The sequence below is a fragment of the Heterodontus francisci genome, unplaced genomic scaffold (assembly GCF_036365525.1).
Source record: "Heterodontus francisci isolate sHetFra1 unplaced genomic scaffold, sHetFra1.hap1 HAP1_SCAFFOLD_148, whole genome shotgun sequence".
Classification (NCBI taxonomy): Eukaryota; Metazoa; Chordata; class Chondrichthyes; order Heterodontiformes; family Heterodontidae; genus Heterodontus; species Heterodontus francisci.
Window position 1 is genome coordinate 1,291,211 of NW_027142345.1, and position 8,797 is coordinate 1,300,007.

The following is an 8,797-nucleotide window of genomic DNA, read 5'->3' on the forward strand; positions in this document are numbered from 1 at the left end:
AGTTCATCAATTTTAAAACTGCAGCAGGTATTTTCCAGAAAACTTCTCTGTTGGAACCTCAGTCCCATTTAGATTGAAAGTGGACAATTAATGTATTCACTTTTTCATTGTGGACAGGTGTCTGACTTGGAATAAATCTCATTAACTTTCAATGAGGTGGCAGTATTTCTGTGCTCCCATTTTACACAGTCTGTCCTGTTCACGCACCATGTTTTTATTCTCCTCTCCCATTCTCCACAGGATACAGATTACAAGCATCATCAATCTAGCTGTTGAAAAGCATTGGAAGAATCTGGTCACACAGGGATTGAAACATTCATTTTCTGCCATTTTACAAGTTGGTTGCTTTAAACACAGTACGATGTGCAATCATCTTGAAAAGAGATTCTCTTCAATATCCAATACAAACTGAAATACAAACCTGACAGACAAACACAGGAGAACAAGTGACTAGTGAACACAAACGTCATGGTGCTCATTTTCAGATTTATTGCAGTCATCCGACAAAACAAGTGAAAGAATATTCCAGTGAAATGATTTGGAAAGTAGGTGTAACTTTTGTTGGTGCCTTTCTTTGCTCTGTTGGTGAAACTTTCTTGCACCTGACTCCTGTTCATGTCTCTGTTTCCTCTATTGAATGAGGAAGGAGGTATTTGATCAGAAATCAACTGGATTGTGTACCTTTGAGAGGGGATTTCTGCACCGTCAGGGCTGTAAACAGGAGTGAGTGAAAGACAATGTGTGGAGTTTGATTTTGTACAGAGGGAGAGCAAATCTAACAGGACTGTGAGATATTGGCCTGGATTTTACAGCCCCAATAGCGGTGAACTCTTAGACTTTCACTGCTGTTGAGGGTCTGAACAGCACTGCAACTGCCAGTACATGCACACACTAACACCAGCATCTGGAAGTTGTGGTGGTGATAAATGTACTTAGAAGGAGCCTCTGATCATAATAGCACCAGCCCACTCTTTAAAGTGACAGGGACCTGTAGTTCAGCAATTTGGGCTCATTGCCCACAATGTACCCTGATTTTTACCTGGGTTGGATTAAAGCCGGTACCAACAGGCTCTGGGCCGCACGGGAAGGACTTTTCTGTTGACACAACAGCTCCACTATTCCAGGAAGACACCGGCAGCAGCAGGGGTCAACTTTCAGAGGGAGTTCAGACATTTTAAATGTTGTATTTTATTTCTTAATTGTCTGTAAGTTTTTAGCATGGCCTGATCAGAGTTCTTAAATTTACATCTGACTTTTTATTAACAAGATTGAAGGGTTTTTAAAAGATCTCTAAATATATATGACTTTTTATCAAGATTTACTTGGCTTCTTTGCAAAGACTCTTGAGCAAGATTGAAGTGACTTTTAAAAACTACATCTTATCCTTTAAAATCCTGCTTCCATGTAGATGACATTGGAAGATGACTTCAGAATAGCTTAGACTATCTTTCTAACAGGTACTGCAACAGCTTAAGACCTACTTTTCTGCAAAAGCTGGTGAATTACCTTCCGGGAGCGGAGAGGAGCGGAGCGGAGCAGACCTATATGGACCGATATGAGGAGAACGCCGAGAGCGGAGCCTATAAATCCAATCCGAGGATCAAGGCCCAGTCTCTTACCTTCCAGGAGTGGAGTGGAGCTCTTCCAGTGTGCTGGAGTTTTGAAAAAAAAGAAGCCAACTGTGACGTCAGAGGAGAGCTGCAAGGTGATTGGTTGGTGAGTCACTGCTGTTAGTGTATTTAAATATCATAAAGAAAAGGGCAAAGTTTTTTAGTTGAAAAAAAAACCTCTGCTGATAAGATGAGTACTACTAAAGTGTTTTTTTTTATTCAGTGTAACTTATGAAGGACTTTAGATTGTAGTGGGTAGAACAAGGCCCCGAGTGTCATTAGCATTTTTTAATTAAGGGAGTAACTAATTAATCTAAGGGTAAGTCATGCCAGGAGAACTCAGTCCCGTGATATGCTCCTCCTGCGCTATGTGGGGATTCAGGAACCCTCCCAGTCTCCATGACGACCATGTGTGCAGGAAGTGTATCCAGCTGCAGCTACTGGCTACTTGCATTATGGAGCTGGACCTGCGGGTGGTTTCACTGTGGAGCGTCCGCGAAGCTGAGGACGTCATGGATAGCATGTTTAGTGAGGTGGTCGCACCGCAGGTAATGGATGCACAGGCAGAAAAGGGATGGGTGACCACCAGATGGAATATTTGGAGCAGGCAGGTAGTGCAGGAGTCCCCTGTGGCCATCCCCCTCTCAAACAGATACACCACTTTCGTTACTGTTGGGGGGATGACCTCCCAGGGGAAAAGAGCAACAGCGCGGTCCGTGGCACCACAAAGGGTTCTGCCGCACAGCAGGGGAGGAAAAGGGGTGGAAGAGCTATTGTGATAGGGGATTCTATCATAAGGGGTGCAGATAGGCGTTTCTGTGGCCGCAAACGAGACTCCAGGATGGTATGTTACCTCCCTATTACTAGGGTCAAGGATGTTTCGGAGCAGCTGCCGGAAATTCTGAAAGGGGAGGGTGTGCAGCCAGAGATCGTGGTCCATATTGGTACGAACGACATAGGCAGGAAGAGAGATGAGGTTCTGCAAAGTGAATATAGGGAGTTAGGCAGAAGGTTAAAGAGCAGGACCTCTAGGGTTGTAATCTCAGGATTACTCCCTGTGACACGTGCTAGTGCGGGTAGGAATAGGAGGATTCGGCAAATGAATGCTTTGCTGAAGACTGGCGAAGGCGGGAGGGCCTCAGGTACTTGGATCATTGGGATCTCTTCTGGTGCAGAGGTGACCTGTCCAAGAGGGACGGGTTGCATCTGAACTGGAAGGGGACCAATATCCTTGCAGGGAGATTTTATAGTAATACACTGGAGGGTTTAAACTAGTCTTGCAGCGGGGGTGGGACCCAAAGTAGTAGTCTCTCCGATGAGATAGTTGAGGCAAATGGAGAGGTTAAAGCAAGCAAGTCCAGTAGGCAGGCCAGGCAGGGGCAGGACAGGGAGCGTGGAAGGTCTGGTGGGTTAAACTGCATTTACATTCATGCAAGTATCCTTACAGGTAAGGCAGATGAACTCAGAGCATGGATCGGTACATGGGATTGTGGTATTGTAGCTATTACGGAAACGTGGTTGAGGGATGGGCAGGACTGGCCACTCAATGTTCCGCGGTACCGATCCTTCCGGCGTGACAGAGGTGGACGTAAGAGAGGAGGGGGAGTTGCACTATTGATTAGAGAGGACATCACGGCAGTACTTAGAGAGGATATCCCGGGGTGAATGTCCAGTGAGGCCATACTGGTAGAACTTAGAAATAATAAAAGGGTGATCCCTTTGATGGGATTATACTATAGGCCCCCCAATAGTCAGGGGGAAGTGGAGGAGCATATATGTAGGGAAATCACAGATAGGTATAGGAATTCTAGGGTTGTAATAGTAGGTGATTTTAACTTCCCTAATATTGACTGGGACTGCCTTAGTGCTAAGGGATCAGATGGGGAAGAATTTGTTAAGTGAATCCAGGATAGTTTTCTGAAGCAGTACGTGGATGGCACGAGTAGAGAAGGGGCTACACTCGATCTCCTCTTAGGAAATGAGGATGGGCAGGTGGTTGATATGGCAGTGGGGGAGCACTTTGGGACCAGTGACCATAACTCTATTAGCTTCAAGATAGTTATGAAAAAGAATAGGACTGGTCCTCAGGTTGAAGTCCTAAATTGGGGGAAGGCTAATTTCCATGGCATCAGACAGGAACTCTCAAAAGTTGAATGGGAGAGGCTGTTTACAGGTAAAGGGACGTCTGGCAAGTGGGAGGCTTTTAAAAGTGAGATAGGAAGAGTTCAGGGCCAGCATGTTCCTGTTCGATGGAAGGGCAAGGCTGACAAGTTTAGGGAACCTTGGTTGACAAGGGATATTGAGGGTCTGGTTAGGACAAAGAAGGAGGCATACGTCAGGTACAGGCAGCTGGGATCGAGCGAGTCCCTCGAGAAGTATAGGGGATATAGGAGTATACTTAAGAAGGAAATTAGGAGGGCGAAAAGGGGCCATGAGATTTCCCTGGCAGATAAGATAAAGGAGAATCCTAAAAGATTCTATAAGTGTATTAAGAGTAAAAGGGTAGCTAGGGAGAGAATAGGTCCCCTTAAGGATCAGTGTGGCAATCGATGTGTGAAGCCACGCGAAATGGGCGAAGTCTTAAATGAATATTTCTCGTCTGTATTTACCGTGGAGAAGGTCATGGAAGCTAGTGAGTTCAAGGGAGGGAACAGCGATATCCTGCAGCATATCAACATTACAAAGGAGGAGGTGTTGGAGGTTTTGGAGCGCATTAAGGTGGATAAATCCCCAGGGCCTGATCAGATGTATCCTAGGATGCTATGGGAAGCAAGGGAGGAGATTGCTGGGGCGCTGGCAGAGATTTTTGTGTCATCGTTAGCCACGGGTGAGGTACCGGAAGACTGGAGGATAGCGAATTCGTTAATTAATAAATTAAATAACAAATCATGTCGCCTCTTTCTCTTCTAAACTCTGGCGGAGACAAGCCTAGCTTGGCCAATCTTTCCTCGTAAGACAGCCCACCCATTCCATGTATTAGTCTCGTAAACTTTCTCTGTACTACTTCCAATGCATTTACATCCTTCCGCAAATAAAGAGACCAGTACAGTACTCAGTACTGCAGAAGAGGTCTCACCAATGTCCTGTATAGCTGAAGCATAACCTCCCTACTATTGTATTCAATTCCCATGGTGATAAATGATAACATTCTATTAGCTTTCCAAATTACGTGCTGGACCTGCATACTAACCTTTTGCAATTCATGCCCTCGGACACCCAGATCCCTCTGCATCTCAGAGCTCTGCAATCTCTCACCATTTAGATAATATGCTTTTTTATTCTTCCTGCCATAGTGGACAATTTCCGACTTTCCCACATTATACTCCATTTGCCAGGTCTTTGCCCAATCACTTAACTTATCTATATCCCTTTGTAGCCCCCTTATGTCCTCTTCACAACCTACTTTCCTACCTATCTTTGTGATCAGCAAATTTAGCAACAATACCTTCGGTCCCTTCATCTAAGTCATTTATATAAATTGTAAAAAGTTGAGGCCCCAGCACAGATCCCTGTGGCACACCACTCGTTACTTCTTGCCAACCAGAAAATGACCCATTTATGCTGACTCTCTGTTTCCTGTCAGCGAGCCAATCTTCTATCCATGCCAATATGTTACCCCCGACACCATGAGCTTTTATTTTCTGCAATAACCTTTGATATGGCACCTTATCCTTCTGGAAATCGAAATACAATACATCCACTGGTTCCCCTTTATCCACAGCACATGTAACTCCCTCAAAGAACTCCAATAAATTGGTTAAACATGATTTCCCTTTCAAAAAACCATGTTGACTCTGCCTGATTACCTTAATTTTTTCTAAATGCCCTGCTATAACATCCTCTGTAATAGCTCCAAACATTTTCCCTCAGACAAATGTTAAGCTAACTGGCCTGTCGTTTCCTGCTTTCTGTCTCCCTCCCTTTTTGAATACATGAGTTACATTCACTCTTTTCCAATCTAACAGAACCTTCTCGAATCTAGGGAATTTTGGAATATTAAAACCAGCGCATCAACTATCTCACTAGCCAATTCAGGACCTGGCGACTTGTCAACCTGCAGCTCCAACAATTTGTTTAGTACCACTTCCCTGGTGATTGTAATTTTCTTGAGTTCCTCCATCCCTTCAATTTGCTGACATACGGCTAATACTGGGATGTTATTTGTATACTCAATAGTGAAGACCGATGCAAAGTATCTGTTCAATTCATCTGCCATCTCTTAATTATCCATTATTAATTCCCCAGACACATTTTCTATAGGACCAACAGTCGCTTTGTTAACTCTTTTCTTTTTAAAATATCTATCGAAACTCTTACTAGTTGTCTTGAAATTCCTTGCGAGCTTTCTCTCATACTCTAATTTTACCTTCCTTATCAATCTTTTAGTCATTCTTTGCTGTTTTTTATATTCTGTCCAATCTTCTGACCTGCCTCCCACCTTTGCACAATTATAGGCTTTTTCTTTAAGTTTGATAGTATCTTTAACTGTTTTCGTGAACCATGGATGGTGAGTCCCACCTTTGGAACTTTTCTTTCTCGTTGAAATGTATCTATTCTGTGTATTCTGAAATATCCCCTTAAATGTCTGCCACTGCATCTCTATTGACTTATCCCTTAACCTAATTTGCCAGTTCACTTTAGCTAGCTCTGCTTTCATGACCTTATAATTGCCCTTATTTACATTTAAAATACTAGTCTGGGACCCACTCTCCTCTCCCTCAAACTGAATGTAAAATTCAATCATATTATAATCGCTACTACCTAGGGGCACCTTAACTATGAGGTCATTAATTAATCCTATCTCGTTGCACAATGCCAGGTCTAGTATAGCCTGCTCTCTGGTTGGCTCCAGAATGTATTGTTCCAAGAAATTATCCCCAAAACATTCTATGTACTCCTCATCTAGGCTACCTCTGCCCATCTGAATTTTCCAATCTATATGTAGATTAAAATCCCCCATAATTATCACAGTACCTTTCTGACAAGCTGCCATTATTTCTTCCTTTATATCCCATCCGACAGTGTGGTTAATGTTAGGTGGCCTGTACACCACTCCCACAAGTGATTTCTTGCCTTTATGATTTCTCATTTGTACCCAAACTGCTTCTGCATCCTGATCTCCAGAACTCAGGTCATCCCTCTCTATTACGCTAATACCATCATTAATTAACAGAGCTACCCCGCCACCTTTTCCTAGCTTCCTGTCCTTCCGAAACGCCATGTCACCTCCAATATTCACATCCCAATCTCTGTCGCCCTGCAGCCATGTCTCTGTAATGACTATCAGATCGTACTTAATTATTCTATTTGTGCTCTCTGTTCATCTGTTTTGTTTCAAATGCTCCATGCATTCAGATACAGAGCATTTAGTTTTGTCCTTTTATTATTTTTGTCACCTCTGGCGTTATCTGTCGATTTACTCTTAGATTTGTACATTCTGTCCCTTCCTGTCACAGTCTGTTTATCATTTCCCATATTTATACCTTTCTCTCTTGCCTTGTCTCTCCTCCTTGATTCACCATATCTTCCCAAATTTGATCCCTTGCCCCCACTATTCAGTTTAAAACCGTCTCTACTTCCCTCGTTATGTGGCTCGCTAGAACACCGGCACCAGCACGGTTCAGGTGTAGACCGTCCCAACGGTACAGCCACCTCTTTCCCCAGTACTGGTGCCAATGCCCCACGAACCAGAACCCACTACTACCACACCAGTCTTTCAGCCGCACATTACTTTCTCTAATCTTATTTGTCCTATGCCAATTTGCACATGGCTCAGGTAATAATCCAGAGATGATTAACTTTGAGGTTCTGCTTCTTAATTTGGTGCCGAGTTCCTCATACTGACTTTGCAGAACCTCTATCCTTGTCCTGCCTATGTCGTTGGTACCGACATGGACCACGACGACTGGATCCTCCCCCTCCCATTGTATGTTTCGCTCCAGCCCTGAGCAGATGTCCTGAATCCTGGCACCGGCAGGCAACACAGCCGTCTGGACTCTTGCTTTTGCTGCAGAGAACAGAGTCAATCCACCTTACTATACTGTCCCCTACTACCACTACATTCCTTTTTTCTCCCTCTTTGAGCCGCAAACACTTACTGCAGACGTGTTTGCCCTGGATCACACTGGCATCCAGGAACTCCCACATGCTGCAGCTGTGACACATCACCTGTCCTGTCATCCTTAACGTGTTTCAATTAACTACTTAAATATTTTATTCAATTATTCATTTTATTGCATATTTTATTAAACTTACCACTAGTTTGTTTACTATTTTAAACGTTAGGACTAAAATGGAAATTAATCACTTACCAGATGCGCATCAAGCAGGTCGGTTCTTCCAAACCAATCAACTACCTGGCTGCCTGTGATGTCACAGCTTACCAGATCCTCACCAAACAGCTCCTTCCACTGCACCGAAGAAAGAACCAAATCCTGTTTCCTCACCACAGCGGCTCTCTGTTTCCCTGCTCTCACTCTCCATTGTGCCGTCACTCCTCGATTTTTTTCCCCTGCTCTGCTCCTCTCTCTCTCGCTCTGTCTCCGAGTCTGTGCTTTTGGCGCATTTCTTCATTTGTTGTTCCGTTGTGCTCCTCTGTTTCTGGTCCAAAATCTGACTCTGGTGGGACTTGAACCCACAACCTTCGAATATCGTCTTCATCATTATTTAGAAGTCCAACACGCTATCCATTGCACCACAGAGCCTCACACATTTCCATTGACCTCACTAAGGCCTTTGATCTTGTCAGCAGAGACGGCCTCTTCAAACTGCAATGGAACAGAGGCTGCCCTCCTGACCTTTTGGGCATCATCTCTTCTTTCCACGAGAACATGCATAGTTCCATCAGTTACAATGCAGCAACATCAGACGCTTTCAAGATCAGCAGTGGGGTAAAGCAGGGCTGCGCGCTGGCGCCAACTCTCTTAGGAACAGAGGAACATAGGAGTAAGCTATTCAGCCCGTCGAGCCTGCTCTGTCATTCAATTCGATCATGGCTGATCACCTACCTCAAAGCCCCTTTCCCATGCTATCCCCATATCCCTTGATGTCATGAGTATCAAGATTTCTATCAATTTCTGTCTTCAACATGCTCAATGATTGAGCTGCCACAGCCCTCTGGGGCACAGTATTCCAATGATTCACCACCGTCTGAGTGAAGAAATTCCACCCATCTCAGTTTTAAATGG

At 44.2% G+C, this 8,797-nt stretch overlaps 1 non-coding gene across 1 annotated transcript; it reads right to left on the reverse strand.

The window, feature by feature from the left end:
- Positions 1-8,223: 8,223 nt before the first annotated feature.
- trnar-ucu (transfer RNA arginine (anticodon UCU)) lies at positions 8,224-8,314 on the reverse strand. Its single transcript is given in 2 exon segments — positions 8,224-8,259; positions 8,278-8,314. It is a non-coding gene; the product is annotated as a tRNA-Arg (tRNA).
- Between the last annotated feature and the right edge of the window lie 483 nt (positions 8,315-8,797).